Source organism: Furipterus horrens, unplaced genomic scaffold (assembly GCF_987537825.1).
Source record: "Furipterus horrens unplaced genomic scaffold, mFurHor1.1.pri manual_scaffold_17, whole genome shotgun sequence".
NCBI lineage: Eukaryota > Metazoa > Chordata > Mammalia > Chiroptera > Furipteridae > Furipterus > Furipterus horrens.
The window spans coordinates 102845882-102866890 of NW_028327187.1; the positions used below are offsets into that span (position 1 = coordinate 102845882).

Genomic DNA, 21009 nt, shown 5'->3' on the forward strand with positions numbered 1-21009 from the left:
GGCCAGTGGATTGAAACACTGATAAATTCATACCAACTGCCCCAGCCACACTCACTGCTGGTGCATGTGTGGTCCATTTTTGTGTGTATATGTATGTGTGTGATTTCTGGAACATCTATAATTTTCATAACTTAAGAAATGGGGAAAGAGTGCAGATAAAAACCATGTTTTTGGCAGTTAACTTGAAGATAGTCTTGCACTGGTAACTGCTGAGTAAAGGGGTGTTGGTAGCTATGACATACCTTGAAATAGGTTTTAAGAGTTGGATCCATGAGAACTAAATCTTTTGATTCTCTGATCTTAGACACATGAACCAATAGGAAATAAACTTCTATCTACTTCTGATGCAGTAACAGTGAAGGAGTTAGGTTTATGAAAATCAATTTCTATGGAGGAAGATCATTCTAAGAGGATAGAATCCTGTTCGTCAATTAGAAATAATGCAGCACCTAATCAGCTTGTTCAGATCATGCTTTGAGACTTGCAAAAGATTACAGAAAATGGAACCGAAGTGGGACTCTAGTAAGACAAGCCATGGGGAAAGAGAATAACATGTCCACAGCACCCCCAATAAACAGATATGTTTCAAGACCCTGAGATTTAGGAATCGGTGCCATGACCTATATGGATACACTAAGGAATATTTCAGACACATTGCAGTTCCGTCTCTCTCCTTGCTATACATGCATGTCTAACCAACTTCATCATATCACTAGAGCTTTATTCCTATAACAAAACTAAATGAAGAGTCATTCTTCCATGTAAAAATATAAGAAGTAACACTTACCTCTTGACTTAGGTTAAGGTTGGAATTTATCCTCTGATGATGGATAAGTGACAGCTGACCTCCACGTGATCTCCGTAGTGGTGGTTATACTTCTTATACGAACGCTCAGGGCTCCAACGTGAAATAATCAGAAACTGCCATAAAGAGATAAAATTGTCTATTTAGTATTTCAGTCTTTCCCAGTGTCCCTGGATGAGCTAACTGTGGTGGCCAAGAAGCCTAGAAACCCAAATTCTTGGAGAAATACTTAGTAGTTTATATGATAACAATTTCAAACCTTCTACATTAACCCCAGAGGTCACAGCCACAACCTCAACCACTTAGCCAAAGTACTCAATGTTATTTACAGGTTAAGGGAATATTGAGGGGCTAAGAGAAAAAATAGTAATGTGAGAAGAGGGAATTGTGTTTCTTTCTTGATCAAAACTAGTGTCTTGCTAAAACAATTTATTATTATCACTTATAATATCACAGGCCAAGAATTCAGGCAGGGCTTGGTGAGACCATTTTTCTTCTCCATGTGGCACTGATATGGTCCATCCATGGTGTTTAGCTGGTGGTTGCACTGAACCAGAAGATCTAAAATATCTTCACTCCCATGCTTACTGGGAGGCTGGGCTCAGCCGTATCTCTTTCCCTGTCTGTGTTGTCTCTGCACCAGTTCTCTCCAACAGAATAGTTGGATTTCTTACTTGGCAACTCTTGGATAGAAGGTGTAACTGCGAGTCCTCTAAAACGATAGGCCTGTGCTATGGACTGAACATTCGTGTTCTCCAAAATTCCTATGTTGAAGTCCCAATCCTCAGGATAATTCAATCTGGAAGCAGGGCCTTGAGAAAGTAAACAAGATTAGATTAGGAGGAACTTAATGAACAAAACAAACAGAGGGGCAAAATAGAACCAGAGGCACAGAGACACACTGACAGTGACAAGAGTGGAGGGGCGAGGGGAATAATGAGGGGAAAAGGGGAAGGGTCTAGTCAAGGAACAAGTATAAATGACCCACTGATATGAACAATGAGGTGGGGATTGACTGTAGGAACAGGGGGTGGGTAAGGCAGGGGAGAGCAACAGGGAAAAAATGGGACAACTGTAAAAGAACAACAATAAAAAAAGATTAGATTAGGTCATAAGGGTAGGGCCCTTATGAAGGAATTAATACCCTTAAAAATGAGGAAGCGTTCTCTCTCTTCAACATGTGAGAATACAGGAAAAGTGCCCTCCCCAAGAACTGAATCTGCTGACACCTTAGTCTTAGACTTCCCAGACTTTACAACTGTGAGCAATAAAATGTTGTTTAAGCCGGCAGTGTATAAGATTTTGTTACAGTAGTCTGGGCTGAGTAAGACAACGTGCAACTGGGCATATTATTTGTTCTGTATTCTGTTGGTCACAGCAGTCATAAGCCAGTCCAACTTAAGGGGAGGAAATGTAGACTCGACCTCCCCATGAAAAGTGCAACCACCACCAAAATGTGTGTCCATCTTTAATTTACAACACCTCTTTTGCTAGAAATTGCTCAAATCCTAACGTTAGCTGGAATTCTTGAGGATGAGTCTTCCAACAAAGACTTTAGAACTCTAGCACCAATTCTAAAAACTTAGGTACATCCTGGTTAAACATAAACTGCACCACACCCAAAACAGTTAACCCTTAAACAACATGGGTTTGAACTGTGTGGGTCCACTTATACATGGATTTGTCAGTAAATACTATAAATGTATCTTCTCTTCTTTATGATTTTCTTAATAACATTTTCTTTCCTCTAGCTATTTTATTGAAAGAATACAATATATAATACATGTAACATACACAATATGTGTTAATCAAATGTTTATACTATACATACGGCTTCTGGTCAACAATGGGCTATTAGTAAAATTTGGGGGGAGGCAAAAGTGACACTTGGAATTCTGACTGCATTGTATAACTGAAACCAGAAAAGCCAGTGCTCGTGCTGCCTGTCACCTACCAGACCCAATAAGCAAAGACAGGGATTCAATCTTTATGGGCGCTTTATTCAGATGGTCAACGATCTGAGAAGATGGCGAGTTTGTACCCTAACGGATGGTCTTAAATTCCATTTCAAATCCACCCTTTTTATAAGGAGAAGAAAAATGTAGGTAAGTGGTTTGAAATTCAGGGCAAAAGTTAATCACATAAAAGCTGCAGAGTTCTTTCATCTGTCCTGAGTGGTGGTCCTTGTTCCCTGGGCTGTGGTCTTTGTGTCCTGACATGGTGGTCTCACCATGGAGTGCAATGGCTCAGATACCGTCTTGATTGCTTGCAGTCCTCCTGAGAGACAAAGGTGGGACTGCTTATGGTCTCCTGGCGTCAGGGTGGGTCACACCTCCAGTTCCCGAAACAATGGCTTTCTACACACATTGATCACTAAGCTTATTAGCTGTTACCTGAAACTAAAATTTCCCAACATTTGACCCCTATTGTTCAAGGGTCAACTTGTACCTACAAACAACAGCACTGTTCTAGCTGTTCTGAGGGAAGTTGAACTTTCATAGGGGGGGTGGTTAATTATGCATCTTTTTCCTGGGAATCTTTGGAGGAAAACTTTAAATCTTCTCATTTGTAAGAATACATGGGAAAAACTGGAAAGGATTCAGAGAAGGTTAACTAAAAAGATTAAAGGATAAGAAATTATATCTCTGAACAAAAATGAAGGAGTTCAGCCTATTGAACCACAACAAAGAAAGCTATCCAAGTTTAACAGATGCCTTCAAGTGTATGAGAGGATATCTTCAGAAGAAAATTAAGCACTTGCTCCACTTAGAAAGTGCCAAAGCAAGAGGAAATGACATATCAAAACAGATAAAACGGTGGTAGGATCTTTCTGTCTATTTGAGAATTAAAGAGCTTGAAACCAGATATTTTAAAAGTAAAAGAGGCCTCAGTAGGTTTTGGAGTTTGTGTATTATTATTTAACACTATTGCTTTAAATTAATGAAAAAAATTAACTAAGCAGCAGACTCAAGGAGGAGAGAAGAAAATATACACAAATGTGATGTGGTCCCTGAAATTAAGTTGCTGACAGTCTATTTAGGAAGACAAGAAATGCGTGTTAAATGAATAATTAAAGGTAACAGAAAATTTCTAAACATATGTGAGCCCCAACCTAGAAAGAACTGCCCCGGATGGGCTGGCCCAGGCCCATGTTTATTCTGCCCCCATGAAATCTTCATTCATTCTGCCTCCCTTTTGGCTGCTTCAGAGGCTTGCCTTTCCGTTCGTTATAGGAAGTTACAGAAAGGGGCAGGGGAAGAGAGTTTCTCTTGATATCTTCACAAATGCTCTGCCTCAATTTACTGGACAGCAAAACACCATGGGCAAGATGGAAACTGCAGGGGAGCAGGGGAGTGGGCTGTCAGTCATTCAAGCAGTTATGGAGAGAATCAATGGAGGAAATCAGGGTAGACATAGCCCATAGGTATTCCTCTTCCCAACCTGCTGAGTAGGTTGCATCTTCACAGATGAAGAAGCCCAAAACCTCTCCTCATTCAATGCCTTTTTTTTTTCATTTTAACACACCTTAGCTTGCATCCTGTTTCTAAATCACAGAAGTATCAGCCTACTTTCCCCTTTACTTCTCCCTTAGCCCCTCCCATATAGGATACCCTTGACCCACTAGCTAAAAACTTTTGCTATGGAAATTGTAACTATTTTAGACGTAGAGACAACAAAGCTCTTCTCTGCCTCTAACTTCTGTTTCCACTACCAAGCTTCTGGAGGTGCAGTGGGAAGTGCGGTACAAGGGGAGGTTCTGAACATGCCACTTTCCTACAGAAAAAGCAAGAGCTTCAAGCTATTTAGTGGTTTCAGTGTACAAAGTGCTTTATATACAGTGTGGGGCAAAAGGAGATTTACAGTTGTTTGCATAGAAAATTATACAATAATTAACAATAATAAAAGAATAAGCTCTGTGTTTTGCATACTCACAACTGTGAACCTACTTTTACCCCACTTTGTATATTTTAGATTGTGAACCATAAGAAAATTAAAAATTGTCAATTTTTTAAGTTCCAAAAAGTTGAATCGTGGCAAATTCCATACGGTTTAACCTAAAAAATGTATGCTTTAATTCTTATAGTAACTCTCAGAAGAGGATATTATTTACTTTTTATACTTAATACATTTAACAAAACCAAGGCCCTGAGAGTTTAGATAACCTGCTGAATACCACACAGGTTGTAAAAAAAAAGGAGCCGATATATATTTTTAAAATTTTTTAAGAATATGACTTAATAATTTTATTTATTTATTTTAAATAATTTATTTATTTGTTTATTTTATTTTTAGAGAGAGGGGAAAGGAGAAAGAGAGGGAGAGAAACATCACTGTGTGGTTGCCTCTCACTCACGCCCCCAACTTGGGACCTGACGTGCAACCTAGTCATGTGCCCTGACTGGGAATCAAACCAGCGATACCTGGCTTGCAGGCTGACACTCAATCCACTGAGCCACAGCAGCCAGGGCTTAAAAGGAGCCAGTATATTAAGAGTTTTATTCAATTCCCAAACTCCATTTACTATCCATTATACTTATACCTTGTGTCCTGTTGATACCCATGCGTATTTTACATCAACTGTGTTTTATTTTGTATGCTTTCAGAAAGACTTCTTCCTGTCTTAAGCATAATTTCTACACTATTTTTAATTAGAGAATCTTACCAGAGTAAAGTATTCTAAACAGTCTCTGTGAATGTAACCTCCTGAAGTTAGACACTGCTTTATACAATGAAGTATAAGAATCCTGCCAAATGAGTCCAAACAATAATGAAGTCAATGGAAGATAGAAAAAATATGGCCACAGATATTGAACACTTGCATTCCTGCCTGATCTGGGACTTAGGACTATATTACAGATATGAATCCTGTCTGCTGGGATTCAGAGCAAGTTAGTTCATTTGGTCAAATGGTGTCTGTAGGTAGCAGACCTCTCACATTCAGGAAGACTGAAGAGAGATCCAGGCTACAGGCAACAGAAACTGACTTCAAAGAGATCTGAGAACAGGCAGTAGCAGGGACCCACACAAATACATCTAGTTCTTAATATAAAAAAATGCAACAACATGTGATTTGGATTGGTGGTGGTGAGGGAGCTGTTCTAATTGTAGGCAGTATGTGGAAGTCCAGTGATATATAACTTCATTAAGATAGGGCAATGTTCTTCTCATTTTTGAATTCTTAACACATCGCTTATTCCTAATGGGTGGGTGCTTAACACAATGGATGATGAATTGAATTGGTTTTTAGGCAGCAAACTGTTCATGACAGCAGAGGTTAAAAGTTAACTACCCATTAGATACATTTTAAGTTCCAGAGTCTAGGTGAGATGTGAGAGAGAAGAATTAGGAGCTGAGTGGCAACTAGTTCTTATATGTGGCCTTTGCTCCACATGACTCTTAACTGACTAAAAATGTCATGAGGACAAAGAACTAGAAAATCTAGTTCTTGGTGGTTATTACTGAGTTTCTGTTTAAGTTATAGTGCTAGCTAAAGAGAAAGATGGATTTGTAGTGTCAGCACTCAGAAAGAATGACTTATGTATTTAGATAATTTAGTATTTAAAATTATTTCTTTAAAGGCAAGGCTTTGATTCATGTCATGCTTTAAGACTAAATTATTTTTCTTAAAGATGTTGCCATGGGCAGAGGCAAACCAGTTCTTCTAAATTTAGTTTTGAAGCTTGATTTAAAGAAAAAAATTTTATGGAGGGAAAATCTATATCTGAAAAAAAATCAAACAAAATTATTAGATTACTTTAGGGAGTTTACTGTTCCTTCTTATGACATAAAGCATAGTTTCAAAGAAAGCTTTCTAAGTTATATCTGGTTTCATATACATACATATCGTCGTCGGCAGCCGTCTGTCTCGAGAGACGATGGTGTAGCTTCTTAAGAGTCTATCTGCACCGCCGAGAATGGCTGTGCAGTCCGACTCGGGAGTGACACGGTATCTGTCTCCTCCCGTGTTGAATCGACATCTTGCGATGACGCTGGAGTGTCCTCTCCAGTGAAGCTGAAGCTACAGAGCCTGGGCAGGGTGATATGGAGGGTCTGCTGTTGCCCATGCAGCAGACCCCCCCTCTCTTCGCAGCTGAAGGGTCCAAGGGAAAGACAGAGTCAATACAGCTTGGCTTCAGGTGCGCCGCAGGAGTTGCCGGTGTTGACTACAACGTCAAACCGCCTTAGGGACTCCGGCTCCGGATTTTCTGTCGGGGTTTACTCCCTTAGCCTTTCCCCTGAAGAGGTATGCCGCAAGGCAGCGGAGGTTTTTTGGAGTCAGAGTTTTCCTTCTCTGATGTGCCCTGACTGGAAGATCGAACCAGCGACACTTAGCTCGCAGGCCGACGCTCAATCCACTGAGCCAAACCAGCCAGGGGCTATACATACATACATATATATATATATATATATATATATATATATATATAACATATATGATGGTTGTTCATGAAAATAAACATGATTTGGTAAATGAAAGCAAGTTTTCTTCCATAACCAAATACAGATGCCTGAGTTTTCTAGATGTCCTGTTGATAGAAGAGGCATAAACCTCTAGTTTCTACTACCAAGGATGTCTTCTAGTGCTAGAAAACGTTATTCAGACATGACAATGGGGGGAAAGAATGCAGAACCAGTAATTTGACAATATCTCAATATCTCATACAATACAGATACAATTTATCTCTATGCTTATTTTCTTAAGAGAGTTATTCTTATAATTTAAGTTGTGCTTCACCTTTTATCTCAACACGAAGACAGAATAAAGAATAGGAAGTCATAAGGTTTCACTGAGCAGAAGTCCCTTCTCTACAAGATTTTGCCAGGTATAAAAAGGCTTCTAAAGGGAGTGTGTCCCCAGATTACTAACTGTATGGACAGTTGTTTTCCTTCAGAGGAAATTTTACCATTCTGTTCCTTGGCAACAATTTTGTTCCAGCCTTTTAGGGTGAGAAGTAGTCCTGTTATTCTGATAGCTGAGATGGGCCCATCAACCCATTTCTAGTGTTTTCTTTATCCACTGTGATAACTTTTATACAGGACAAGAAAAATCAAATAAACTCTCAAGTATCCTCTGTGACATAGAACCCCGTGTGTGTGTGTGTGTGTGTGTGTGCGTGCGCGCGCGCATGCACTTCAATTGTGATAATGGCTTATACATTCTTTCTTAATACTTAGAATTTACTTTCATTTGCCTTTCATTTACTCATTGAAAGTACAAGTTTTTCAGATAATATACAGATATATTGAAATTAAAGTGTTGAAAGCACAGACCAATGTAAATTACTTACACTAAGATACAGCAACTGGACTCTCTTTAGCTAAATAAATATACAAGCTATTAAAATACAGAAGCCATTCGAGCAAATCAAATGAAATGTCTACTTGTTGAAAAAAAAAAAACTTACTGAATAAGAAAGTCATTGCCTAGAAGTCAATATATAAATGTGCATTAAAAGTATTTCTTCTTATTATTATTCACCTCTACATAAGTATATTTGAAACTACTTTGTATGAAGTCTAAATTGGTAGTGTACTTTTTCCACTTAAGATAGGAATTCCAATACCATTTGCTTTTTATAAGTAAATTTCTCTCCATGTAGCAAACTTGGCTAAATTCATTTAGGCTCTTCAAAGTGTATATTGTATTACATTTTATTTCAGCCAATTCTACACCAAAGAGTGAATGTCCAAGACATGAAAGAACAGTGCATTTAAAATATAACAATTGAATATTGAGAGCCATGTCCTAATATCAAAATGTCAAATTATAGAAAAGGTTAGAAAATGTGAAAAATGTATCTAAGGTTCTCTCAAGACCTGTGGAAGTTTGGGTGAAATTTTACCTTTCATTTCATAATAAACTTCTTTGTCATGAAATTAAGTGTTTATTGGAGACAATAGTTTTCATATGAGAAAATAATTTTACACAAAATATAAATTAAAAAAGAACGTTAAGCAATGAAAACTACCACAGTAGTATGTGTGTGTATACACACAACACACACAATATATATAAAGAGAGTGAGATTAATTTTTCATTCAATATCAAATAAATATTCAGGCTATAAAATTCTGGGTTTCATCAGGATAAACCAGTTTGATTCAACTTCTTTGGAATGATAAATAAGCAGCAAAACCCAAATATATACAAATAAGTAAATAACTGAAAAGAAGAAATTAACCCCTGCATATGTTAGCTATCAACACTTCATACTCAGCTCTTAATGATTTAATGTTTAGAGATCATTCAACATGACCAAAAGCTACTTGATGAAATATAACAATTATCTGGAAGGCCTCTAAATTGCATCATAAGTATAACATCTGTGGTAGACATGATTCTGTGATACCCAGATTGCTCTGGAAGGAAGAGATGTGATGCCAAGCTTCTGGGAAGGAAGTCACTAGACAACCCACTTCTGGTTTTGCCCCATCAGAAAAGAATGGCCTTACTCAAGGTATACCCTTCTGAGGGCGACCCTCATCTGGTGGCTGAGTCAGGCAAGAGTATAAAGACCTGACCGTTATAATGCCAAGCAGGACACTATGATGAGCAGGTATTGTTCCAGAGCTCTCTACCAGCTTAGCTGAGTCTGTCAGGCCTGCATCTCAGTTTGACTTATTTTTCTGCCTGATCCCCCTTCATCTCCCTTAACAGATATGATGCCTAATAACTATCTTGTACCAAAAACACTGCCTCACATCTGCTTATGGAAAACTTAATCAGCAACAGTTGGCAGCAGGATTGAACTGAGAAAACAGACAATAAGATGGGTGTTCTGGAGTTATATCACTCCCCACCCAACTTTCTATGAAGACTCCTGGCAGCAAGTGGAGCATGGAGAGCTATCGGCACAAAGGGGATGTTAAATTGTTCAAACTTTCACTGGTGATGAATTAAGAGGATGTGTCAGTGGAAGGTACATAATTTACTAGTTATGTGATAGTTATGGAAAAAGTATTAAGTAAAAGAACAAAGGAGTACAGAAAATGTGTTCAACATCATTAGTCATTAGGGAAATGAAAATCATAACCATAATGAGATACTACTTCACATCAAGTAGGATGGCTATAATGACAAAGATAGACAATAATAAGTGTTGACAGGGATATGGAGAAACTGGAACCTTCATACTTTGCTGGTGGAAATGAATAATGGCTCAGTATCTTTGGAAAACAGTTCCTCAAAAATTTAGTCATAGAATTACTATCAGATCTTGCAATTCCATTCCTTGGTATATGCCCAAGAGAAATGAAACAATATGTCTACATAAAAACCAGTATGGAAATGTTCATAGCAGCATCATTCATACAGCCCAAAGTAGAATTAAACGTCCAACAACTGATGAATGGATAAACAAAAAGTAATGTGTCCATATAATTGAAGATTATTCTAGAATAAAAAAAGAATGAAGTACTGGTAGATGCCATTACAAGGATGAACCTTGAAAAAAGTTGTTCTAGGTGAAAGAAGCCAGTCACAAAACCTTGCATATTGTATTTCCCATTTATATCAAATGTCCAGAATAGGCAAATATATAGAAATAGAAAATTAATTGTTATTTATGGCTAGGGGTAGAAGGTAGGGTGACTCCAGATTGGTATGGGTTATTTTCAGGGGGACAAAAACATTATGTTAGATCATGATGATGGATGCACAACATTATCTACTAGGCAATATTGAATATAGACTTTAAATTGATGAATGATACGGTATGTGAATTATATTTCAATAAAGTTAGTAAAAAATTAAATCAATCCTGACCTGGAAATGGGGGAGTTTCTCTCATGGAAAAAAAATGGAATTGAGCTGCTATAATTAAATGTCACAGCTGCACCACAAAACAGTATTGAGCAGTTGAGGAAGAGTAGCTGACACTTGAAAGCCAGATGTGAAAGCCCCTGAAGTTCTTTGGTAGCATCTAAAGAAGCAAGAGATGGCTAGCACACAGAGGCCTTAGGAAGACATTTAAGATCCAGAGATAGGAGATAAACCCTACAAATATTCAGGGCCAGCCACATCCTTAAAATTTTAGGAGTCCTCTAGTCAGGGCATGCTGGGACATGCTTTCCAAAGTCAAAGACAATTGGGTCTCTTTGGGTTCTAAAAAAAGCATATGCCACACTTTGAAATATTGCTCCCACTGAGAAAGTTTGTGGTATGAAAGGTTGCCAGCTTTGAACAGGAGCCAGAGAATCACAGGGCTCTGCATCAGTTCCATCATATACTTCAAACAGCCTTTCCACTTGGATGATAAGATTTGTCAAGACACTATCATGTTGGAAATATCAATAATGGGAAAGGATGCTGGGTGGAAATTGTGGTAAGCCCTTGTAAGAGAATCACAATACATGCTCCTGGGGTTCCAGAACAAAGCCTTGCCATCATCAATAAACAATTATATTACTTTTGAAAAACAACTTCTGGTATGCTACTGGCCTCGGACTCTGATGGAGATGGAGTGATTGCCCATAGAGCATCAGGTGACCATATGGCTGGAACTGTTCATCCTGGGTTAGAGCCTGTGAAGTTATCAAGTATAAGATGGCTGTGGCCACCAGGACTGCACATGGATAGAAGTAGTGGCCACAAGTAAACTGCATGACAGGTAGCACGGCCCTCCCCATGAGAGCCATCATTGTCAGGACCACTTTCTCAACTCACTGTTATGGTTACATGGGAGAAAATGCTATACTACCAGCTGAAGGAGGAGAAAGAAGCCCAAGATATAGGCGCAAGTTGAAAAGTGGATGGTAGTTGAATTATAAACCTCACACAACAACGACCCTGACAGACAATAGTAAAGAAAAATCTTCCCAACCGACAGAGATTAATGCAGTTCACCTGGTCATCTTTTGTGTGTATGTGCAATAGAAATCACCTGCTATGGGAGAGATGCTAAACAATTACCCACTCAGCCAGTGATGTCAGTCAGCCCTTGTCAGCCATCCCAGTACTGAAACAATGTAACCACAGCGACAGAGGTAGAGGTTATGCATTTTTTCAACAATGTGGGCTTCCATGGTCCAAAAATGATCTTGTTATTGTAAGTATAACTGTTCAATTTGGGGCCAATGAAAATACAGTTATTATCCTTAATATTATTTCATTCTTCAAGGAGCACAGCTGACCACTTGGTGGCATGTTGACTACACTAAGCCCCTTCCAGCCTACAGGGGCCAGGGGCTTTTTTTCAAGAGATGCTTATTCTCTATATGAGTTTGCCTTTATTTTCCGTAGGGCCTCAGCCAGCACCACTGTTCAAGAGTTTAAACAGTGTTCGCTCTCCTGGTATGTGAACACCTAACAGTGGCAGACCAGTGGTCTCTTCACAGCAAAGGTGATATGGGAATGGGCCCCTTGATCAGGGAATCCACTGATCATGTCACATATTTTATGACACAAATTCTTGGGATCCAATAGTGTTGGAACAACTTGCTGAATGAATACTTGAAGCACCGGTACTCAGAAGTTTCGGGGGGGGGGGCGGTGGACAGGGATTGGCCTGTATCCTTCAAGATTCTTCTGGCTGGACTAATAATCAAATTGACATGAGAGAGATTAGAAGGAGGAAAACATTCAAGTTTAATAACAGGGATACCTCCTGTAAACATGGGAGAGATCCAGAAAAACTGAGGTAACTGGCCAAAACGGCAAAGCCATCCCCTTAAATACCATTTGCAGCTTAAAGACAAAAGAGGTTTGGATAGGGAGTCAATAATGGGAGTTTAGGAGGAAAAGCACAGTAAACAATGGTAAGATTGTTATGTAGATTTAAACCCTTGTCTTTCCCATTGTGGACAGTTTCTAGAGATTCAAAGTCATCCTCCTCTTCCTGGCACCTTTACAAATTGAGATCTCCCTTACAAATACAAACGCCCTTATAAAAGGGTATCTTCAATTTGGTTGTCAAAGCTTCTTCTGCTGTTTCATAAAAAATAACCAGCTTAAAATAATCAATATCCCAAAGAGGCATAATTTGGGGTAGGAAACTTTGCTCTCCATCAGAAGCATTATTCCATGCCCCAAGATGTCATATACACCCGAAATGAAAAAATATTTGTAAGATACAGTGTCCCGAGTATGTAGAATATCTTGGAACCAAGAACTGGAATCAGAAGTGTCTACTGACTATTATTCCCAATGACCGACTGGGATCTTTTGTGCTCCCATTTCTGCAACTCTAGGCTTTGCATGGTGAGGCATTGTTTTCTCAAAAGAGAGCACAATTTTGTGACATACGGTGGAGTCTTATAGAATTATAAGCTACACAAGAAAAGGGGGTCACTGTCTTGGCAGTAGCAATTGACTCTGATCAGGAGGAGAAAGTAGGGCTGCTTACACAGTGGGAGCACAGAGAGATGTGTGTAGCATCCAAGTGACCCACTTGAGTGCTCCTTGCTATCCGCTTGCCTTATCATGACTGTAAAGAGTTATGAGAAGGGCAGAGTAACCATGTACTAAGTGATCTTGGAGGGGTGAGGATCTAGTTCATGCCACCAGGTAAGCCACAAAGGCCAACATACGTGGCAGCTGATGGTGGAGCTGTCTAAAAGAAAGTGGACAAGAGAGATGAATAGCAACTGTGGTCTGGGGCCTAAGTGCAACAGCAGGGACTGAAGTTGGTCTCACTACTGTCTTTCTTCTATGTTTTCCCTCAGAAAGAGATGTGTCCTGGAATTTTGTAGGGGCTGTACCCCAATGTGAATAGAGATGTAGAGGTATGTGGCATAGTGTGTGGACTATGGAAGCTAGACATGGAGATGCAACAACCAGACCCACCTTGAAGGAAAGACTTGGTGTTCAGCTGCGGGGAATATCAAGGGGTGGCCTCCAGGCGTCAGCTTCTTCTGGATCTCTCTCAGTTGCAGAGAACTTTCTTGTCAGAGGCCACATTCTCCCCAGAATTCTCCTCATCTCTCCCTAAGCAAAACCAGAATATAAAGGCTCAGTCAATACAACCCCACATGAGACAGTCTGAAAGGCATTACTCCAGGGCTTCCTACATTACAGTTCCTCTTCTCTGATAAACATCTTGTCCCTAAACTCTGTCTTCAACTATTCTTGAAGAAGTCAACCTGTGACAAATTTAATAACAATTTTAATTCAGATTTGGACATACTTGTAGTGGTAATGCATACCTTTATATTCCTTTCAATTGGTGAAATACTCTCCTAAAATATGAAAATGTCATTATTATTTAGCCTAAATGGGAATTTTTAATAATGACAATATTATCAAAGCTAAACATCTCAACTTTCACATTTTTACTGACATTGAGGTACCAGGAAGGTCATTAATAAAAAAAGAACATTGAAAGTAGTATAGTAACAAGGTAATCTAATTAAAAGTACCTATATAACTTTGGCCATTCAAGTGCATAAAAGTAGTTTTGGACAGAAGAATTTGTTCGAGTTTTTGGACTGTTTTTACTGTTGTCTACACCTTTCAATTAAATATTTAAAATATATTTCAAAATCACTTGCACAATTCAAAGATATACATTTTAGCTGTTGACTTCTTTTTTCTAGTACAGAACCCCTGAAAATATTTCAAAGGCATTTACCAAGGTAAAAAACAACCCTAAGTTAGAATAGTTAGGTGTTAGGTAGGTCTGAGTCTTTCTAGAATTAAGACAAAGTTAATATCAGTGTTTAAATTCTTCCTATTCCTTTTCTCACCAAAGTTCATCACACATTCCCTTTAAAGGATGCTTTGGCAGATGAAAAGCACAAATGACCTCTTCCACGGCACATGCCTAATAGTTGCATCTGGAGCTGATGTTATTTTCCTGGATGCATTAGCATTCAGCTGTGTGATAAATATCAACTGCCAGGGATTTCTAAGCTTTATAAACTTGCTTGAGTGATTTTGCACTTCTAGGCTTCGGCTCTTTATCATGTTCTTATGGCACTTCAGTCAGAATTCTCTCTCTAAGTAAAATTTTATGATAGAGAAGGGGATGCTTCATCGTATCATGGCTTGCATTTTCAACGTTTCTGCATGAGTGAGAATGGTAATGTGGAAATAATCTACAAACAACTGGACCATTTTTCAGAATCAGGAATGGTGATGGTATAACAGGCAAGCATTTGCATTAATAATCCTATATTAAGTTTTCAAAGTCAATCATTTACTATCATTAATATAAAAATAAAATAGTTTGCATTTACATTACATATTATATGTAACAAAATGCTTGTACATACATCATATCAGTCGATCTTCAGAAATAAGATATGTTCATATTTGGGTAGTTTTTAGTATATGTTTTATAGGAGATGTTGATTCCAGAGAAACTAAACAGGGTAAGTTTAATACTGTAAGTATTAAACTACAATAAAAGACTAATTATAAGATATAAGAAGACTCATCCTTTCTGGGTGGCTCAGTTGGCTGGAGTGTCGTCCCATGCACCAAAAGGTTGTGAGTTCGATCCCTGGTCAGGGCACATACTTAGGTTGCAGGTTTAATCCCCCATAGGGAGGCAACCAATCAATGTTTCTCTGACATCAATGTTTCTCTCTCTCTCCTTCCCTCTGTCTCTCTCTAAAATCAATAAACATATGCTGTGGTGAGGATTTTAAAAAAAAGATGTAAGAGTACTTTATATGGTAGCCCAGGGCTGTGGACAGTACCCAAGGAGGGACATACTTGGAAGGGGACCTCCTTCCCAAAGCAGGCATGGAGACTGCTGCAGTGGACAAGGTGGAGCTGCAGCTTACTGGATGGCAAAAATGAGTGCTGGTTTCTCTGGGCCACACCTGGGTCAATATTCGCTGGTCAAGCAGCCAAGCAACATCTGGTGGTTGGGTACATAGGTGTGCAGAGGGGAGTGGGCCATCAATGCTGAAGAGAGGCCTGGAACATATAACATTAGTGTTGCAAGAGCTGGGAGAAAGCAATCACCAGACAGGGCCAGAGCAGTGAGATCAACACCAAAGGGACCACACATTCTTGGCACATGGCTGAGGTAGACCACAACCGGATATTCTCAAACTTAGATTTCTGAACAACAGTGAAGTAGCTAGAATCTATAGTTTCTTCTTCCTGCAATGTCACTCTAATGACCTCTAGTGAGAAAGCTTACCATTATGTTCACTGTAACGGAAAAATTACTGAGGGTGAACCTGGAACTGAGAAGCAATAAATTAGTTAAGGTCATAACCTTGGGTGAGGCAGCTTTCTGTGGCTGAGGGTAATTCTTGGAGAAGGCCTGATGTCCCATAACACTTCCAGCCCCTGGGAAGACGAGTGCTTCAATTCTGAAGGGAGAATCTGAATGGCTCACCACAGTAGTCATTACAACCGTTCATCTACACACCAGTGCTAAGAAGCTGTCCGAATTATACAATATGTATACCCCACCCCCTTTTACTAAGATATATTAATGGGTCTTTAATTATTGCTCTCAGTAATGTTTTCTCAAGCCTCCTCTTATTCATTACCCTGGCTGGTTTGGCTCAGTGGATTGAGCGTCGGCCTGCGAGCTAAGTGTCGCTGGTTCGATCTTCCAGTCAGGGTACATCAGAGAAGGAAAACTCTGACTCCAAAAAACCTCCGCTGCCTTGCGGCATACCTCTTCAGGGGAAAGGCTAAGGGAGTAAACCCCGACAGAAAATCCGGAGCCGGAGTCCCTAAGGCGGTTTGACGTTGTAGTCAACACCGGCAACTCCTGCGGCGCACCTGAAGCCAAGCTGTATTGACTCCGTCTTTCCCTTGGACCCTTCAGCTGCGAAGAGAGGGGGGGTCTGCTGCAAGGGCAACAGCAGACCCTCCATATCACCCTGCCCAGGCTCTGTAGCTTCAGCTCCACTGGAGAGGACACTCCAGCGTCATCGCAAGATGTCGATTCAACACGGGAGGAGACAGATACCGTGTCACTCCCGAGTCGGACTGCACAGCCATTCTCGGCGGTGCAGATACTCTTGAGAAGCTACACCATCGTCTCTCGAGACGGATGGCTGCCGCCTCTTATTCATTGGAGTTGACAGGAAAATCTGTGGTATCAACATGAAAAGTATTAAACTTTAATATTAATATTAATTATCAAGCCAAATATGCTTTGCCCTAACAATCCTTGTATTTCACAACGAGCTTTCACTCACATTCCTTTCCTTAAAGTTAGCCTTCTGGCAGTAAGTGTGGTATAGCTACAGTGCTGCTATCCACCATTATCTTCAACTGATGGGCATGAGTGGCGGTTACCCAAACAGCATCATGAAGATATTTTCATGGTGCTTGTGATCAACAGTCTTCTTTTCATGAAATAAAAAAGCAACCACTGTCTATTCCTTGTGCACTGGAAGCGTGTTGTTCATTTACTTCTCAAATTAAGGAGAAATTTTTTTTTTTTTAAAAAAGAATGATTTATTTCAGAATTCAAATTAGAGCTATTTCTCTTATATACTAATTGATACAATTTCCACTACATAAGACTGCGTCTCACCGGTTGTGTAATAAAAATAATGCCCTGTTTTCACTCCAGGAACTGTTCTGCTGTCACCCAGAGAAGTAAGGATGCTTTTAACACAGCAAACAGGGAACTAAGGTCTTGCGTTTTTCCTGTTTTGGATCTCTTTTGGTGTATCCATATATAGAGAGAGCACATTTATCTCTCCCTTTTGTTTATGTAGTTACTCTTCTTTGGTTAAGACCTTTAATGCTTCCACACGAATTTGAAGAAAGAGTCCACATATACAGGCATAATAATAAAAAGAAAGATTATTGTTAGTTAGGGCAACCTTTCCACATGTAGCTCCTCAAGAAACACTTTAGGCCTCTCCACAATGTATTGCTTTTGTTTGGAATTACTTTCTCCACCTGAAATATTCATACACATCTTTAATGATCAGCTTCAATTACTACGTTTTTAATGAAGTCTGTGTCTGTTTCTCCTTACTCACTCTTTACTCCCCACTGTTCCCAGAGAATTTGAACACCATTTCGATTACAGCATTCCTGTGCCTTTTTGTATACTTGGCTGTCTCCTCCACTAACTTCTAATGTCTTTGACCACTCAGTGTAACATATTCTGTTGTTGTCCAGATTGCCTCCATGGAGTGAGGCATACAGCTATGTTGTTGGTATAGCCTTCTGTTATTACACTTAACTGGAAGATTGCTCTTGGATAATTGGAGCCATCACACCTGAAAACATGAGGAGGTTGTAGCTCCCCTTCCAACGGCTCTCATAAAAGACTTACTGATGCAGGAATATACAGCTATACCTTGTTCTATTGCACTTCACTTTATTGCGCTCTACAAGTGCTGTGTTTTTTACAAACTGAAAGCAAGACCTTCTACCAGCAAAAAGATTATGACTCATTTTTATTGTGATTCTCTCTTTATGACAGGGGTCTAGAACTCACAAAATCTCTGAGATCTGCCTGTAATAGCCCACTCCTTCCACCCCTTGTCTGTAGACTGGAAAACTCCTGTGATACCAGTCACCCTTCACTTGGGCTCAAGCTGAGACTAAGCTTCTCCTGAAACCACATCCTTGCCCAGTTTCTTTATCTGACACATTCTGTTTCCCTCTCACCCTTATAATTTCTCTCCTGAGATCATGCATTCAGTCATCTTGCTGAAGAACCTCAATTCTTATTGTGCTGAGACACAGGGATTTTCATCTGCAAATATTTGTAAACCCTGGACCTAATGTAGTGCTGTTAAGGCATAAGACAATTAAGAAATGTTTGCTTAATAAAAGGAATTGAGTAATTAAATTCAATATATTTGATTATTTGTGTGTTGCCTGCTTCACTACCATGCTGCCTGGCTTTCTCTTCTCAATTCCTGGTCCTGAGCAAGTGGTGGTGTTTCAATGGTTCTTGGTAAATAATATTTCAGTTGAGGTTATCAGTCTTTGAGATCCCAAGCCATATTTTTGCTTTTTAGGTTTTAAATTCATGGTTTTCTTAACTCTTTCTCTGTCAGCTAAGCTCAAAGTTATCTGGGTTATGCAATCAATATGTAAGTCACATATAAGAGAACACTGTTTTAGGAAGTGCAGAAGAGTGAAGAAACCATTACATTGTAACTGGCTTACATCAAAAGCCAATTTTGGTGGTCTTAAGGTTTTATCTGATCCACAGATGTTTCATTGGATCCATACAGTGTTTAAAAATGGAGCTGCCTTTTGACCTACTGATCCCACTTCTGGGAATATATCCTAAGAATCCTGAAACACTAATCATAAAGAATATATGCACTCCTATGTTCATTGAAATGTTATTTACAACAGCCAAGGTCTGGAAACAGCCCAAGTGCCCATCTGTAGATGAGTGGATAAAAAAGCTGCGGTACATTTATACAGTGGAATACTACATGGCCACAAAAAAGAAGAAAAATCTCACTTTCTGTGACAGCATGGGTAGACCTGGAGATTTTTTTGCTAAGTGAAATAAAAACAGTCACAGGAATCTAATAAATAAAATAAACTGATGAGCAAAATAGAAACAGAGGCATAGATACATGAAACAGTCTGACAGCTGTCAGAGGGGAAGGGTGGACTGAATGAAAGAAGGGAGGGACTAGCCAAAGAACATATATGTATAACCCATGGAAACAGACAAGAGTGTGGTGATAGCCAAGGGAAGTGGATGGGGCTTGGGTGGAGGTGAGCAAAGTGGTGGAAAAAAGAGACATCTGTAATAGTGTCAATAATAAAAATAAAAATAAAGTAATTCTTATAGAAAAATGTATTCATATGGAAACTCAAGGTGCTGTCCATGGTCCCAATATTTATATAACACTAGAGTAATATCTCAAGTATAAAAAAATCATAAGGGGAAGCCTTCTTTGTGCAGTATTTTTATAATAATTTAATCTCCCACTTAACTCAATACAGAATATTTTTGCTTAAAAATTTCTGGATGAATGTCGACACTTAAAAATTCAAATTCAATACTTACCTGGAAGGGGAGATACCATGATCATGAAGGTGGTTTTCCCAGGACAAGGCTTATTCACTGCTCTCTGGATGTGCTGACCCCTGTGATTTCTCCAAATGTGGGAAACTTGTTTGCATAATATGTGGTAGTGGGGGATTGCATTCGCACTCTCCCCTAAAAAGAATTGAAATTCCAGATTTTAACTGATACAAAAGTTAGAAGATCTCTGATTATTTAACCCCATGACCACAATGGATAGGTGTCTCCTGATTCACCATAGTCCTGATTGCTCATTATTGCCTTACATCCAACCCACTTCTTTCTTACTTGCTGGACTGCTTTAGGTACTTTGATCTGGGATCCTTAAGAGGTACTTGGTGGCATATAGGCCGGGGTCATATTCCATTCCTGAATCCCTAGCATTTAGCATAGTATCTTCCAAAATAGGTGTTCTTTAAATGTTTGTTAAATTTACTGTTTAAAGGGGAGGGGAAATATCTTTTGGAAAAAAAATTTGCTATTCAACCCAAAGTAAGAGTCCTATAAAATATCCTTACTTCAGCAGTAAAAAGGAAACAAAAAAGGGCATGAATAATTGAGAGACGTGACAGAGAGGTACTTGTTTTCCAGTGGCAGTTCCAATATCATACAGATGAATGCAACAGCAATTAGGAAAAGAAGCAATAACACTGATTGACTTGGTAGTACGGTTGATTAATTCCATACCCGAGAAGGGAGATTTAAGGACTGAAATGGAAGCAACTGCAAGCAAAGGGACACTGATAAATTACCACAATTAACATATCTGATAGCCTAAGGCAAGTAGCGCAGCATGAAAAAATGTGGAAGAGAGAGGTTACAACAGGTGAGAGATTCAGACCTCAACTGAAGGTTGAGACCTCAATCTAGATGACGACTCTCTAATGCCTTCTGGGTAAGGCAGCCCCAACATCCTGTTAAGAAACAAACAAACAAAAAAGCAATCAGTTCAAACTTTATACCAGACATAGATTGTATAATGTTCTTCTCTTAATTATGACCAGTTCTATTGTTAACTATATACCTGTGCATACATACACTTAGAGAAACCCATACACACACAATGTGGATCCTTTCAGCAAAACGTTTACCAATTTTATTTTCAAATAAATATTGAATAGATAACCTTCAGGCATTGTTAGGGAGATACACTTAAAGCAGATGAACCCAAGTATATATAGCATTCAATATCCTGGTGTTGAATAGATTAGGAAGTACATCAATGACAAAAAAGGCATCATACAGTTACCTTGACTGCCTCCCTCTCTA

At 39.1% G+C, this 21009-nt stretch overlaps 1 non-coding gene across 1 annotated transcript; it reads left to right on the plus strand.

Moving 5' to 3' along the window:
* The first annotated feature begins 19714 nt into the window (after positions 1–19714).
* On the plus strand, positions 19715–19878 carry LOC149991723 (U1 spliceosomal RNA). Its single transcript, XR_016508827.1, has one exon. It is a non-coding gene; the product is annotated as a U1 spliceosomal RNA (small nuclear RNA).
* The last annotated feature ends 1131 nt before the right edge of the window (positions 19879–21009 follow it).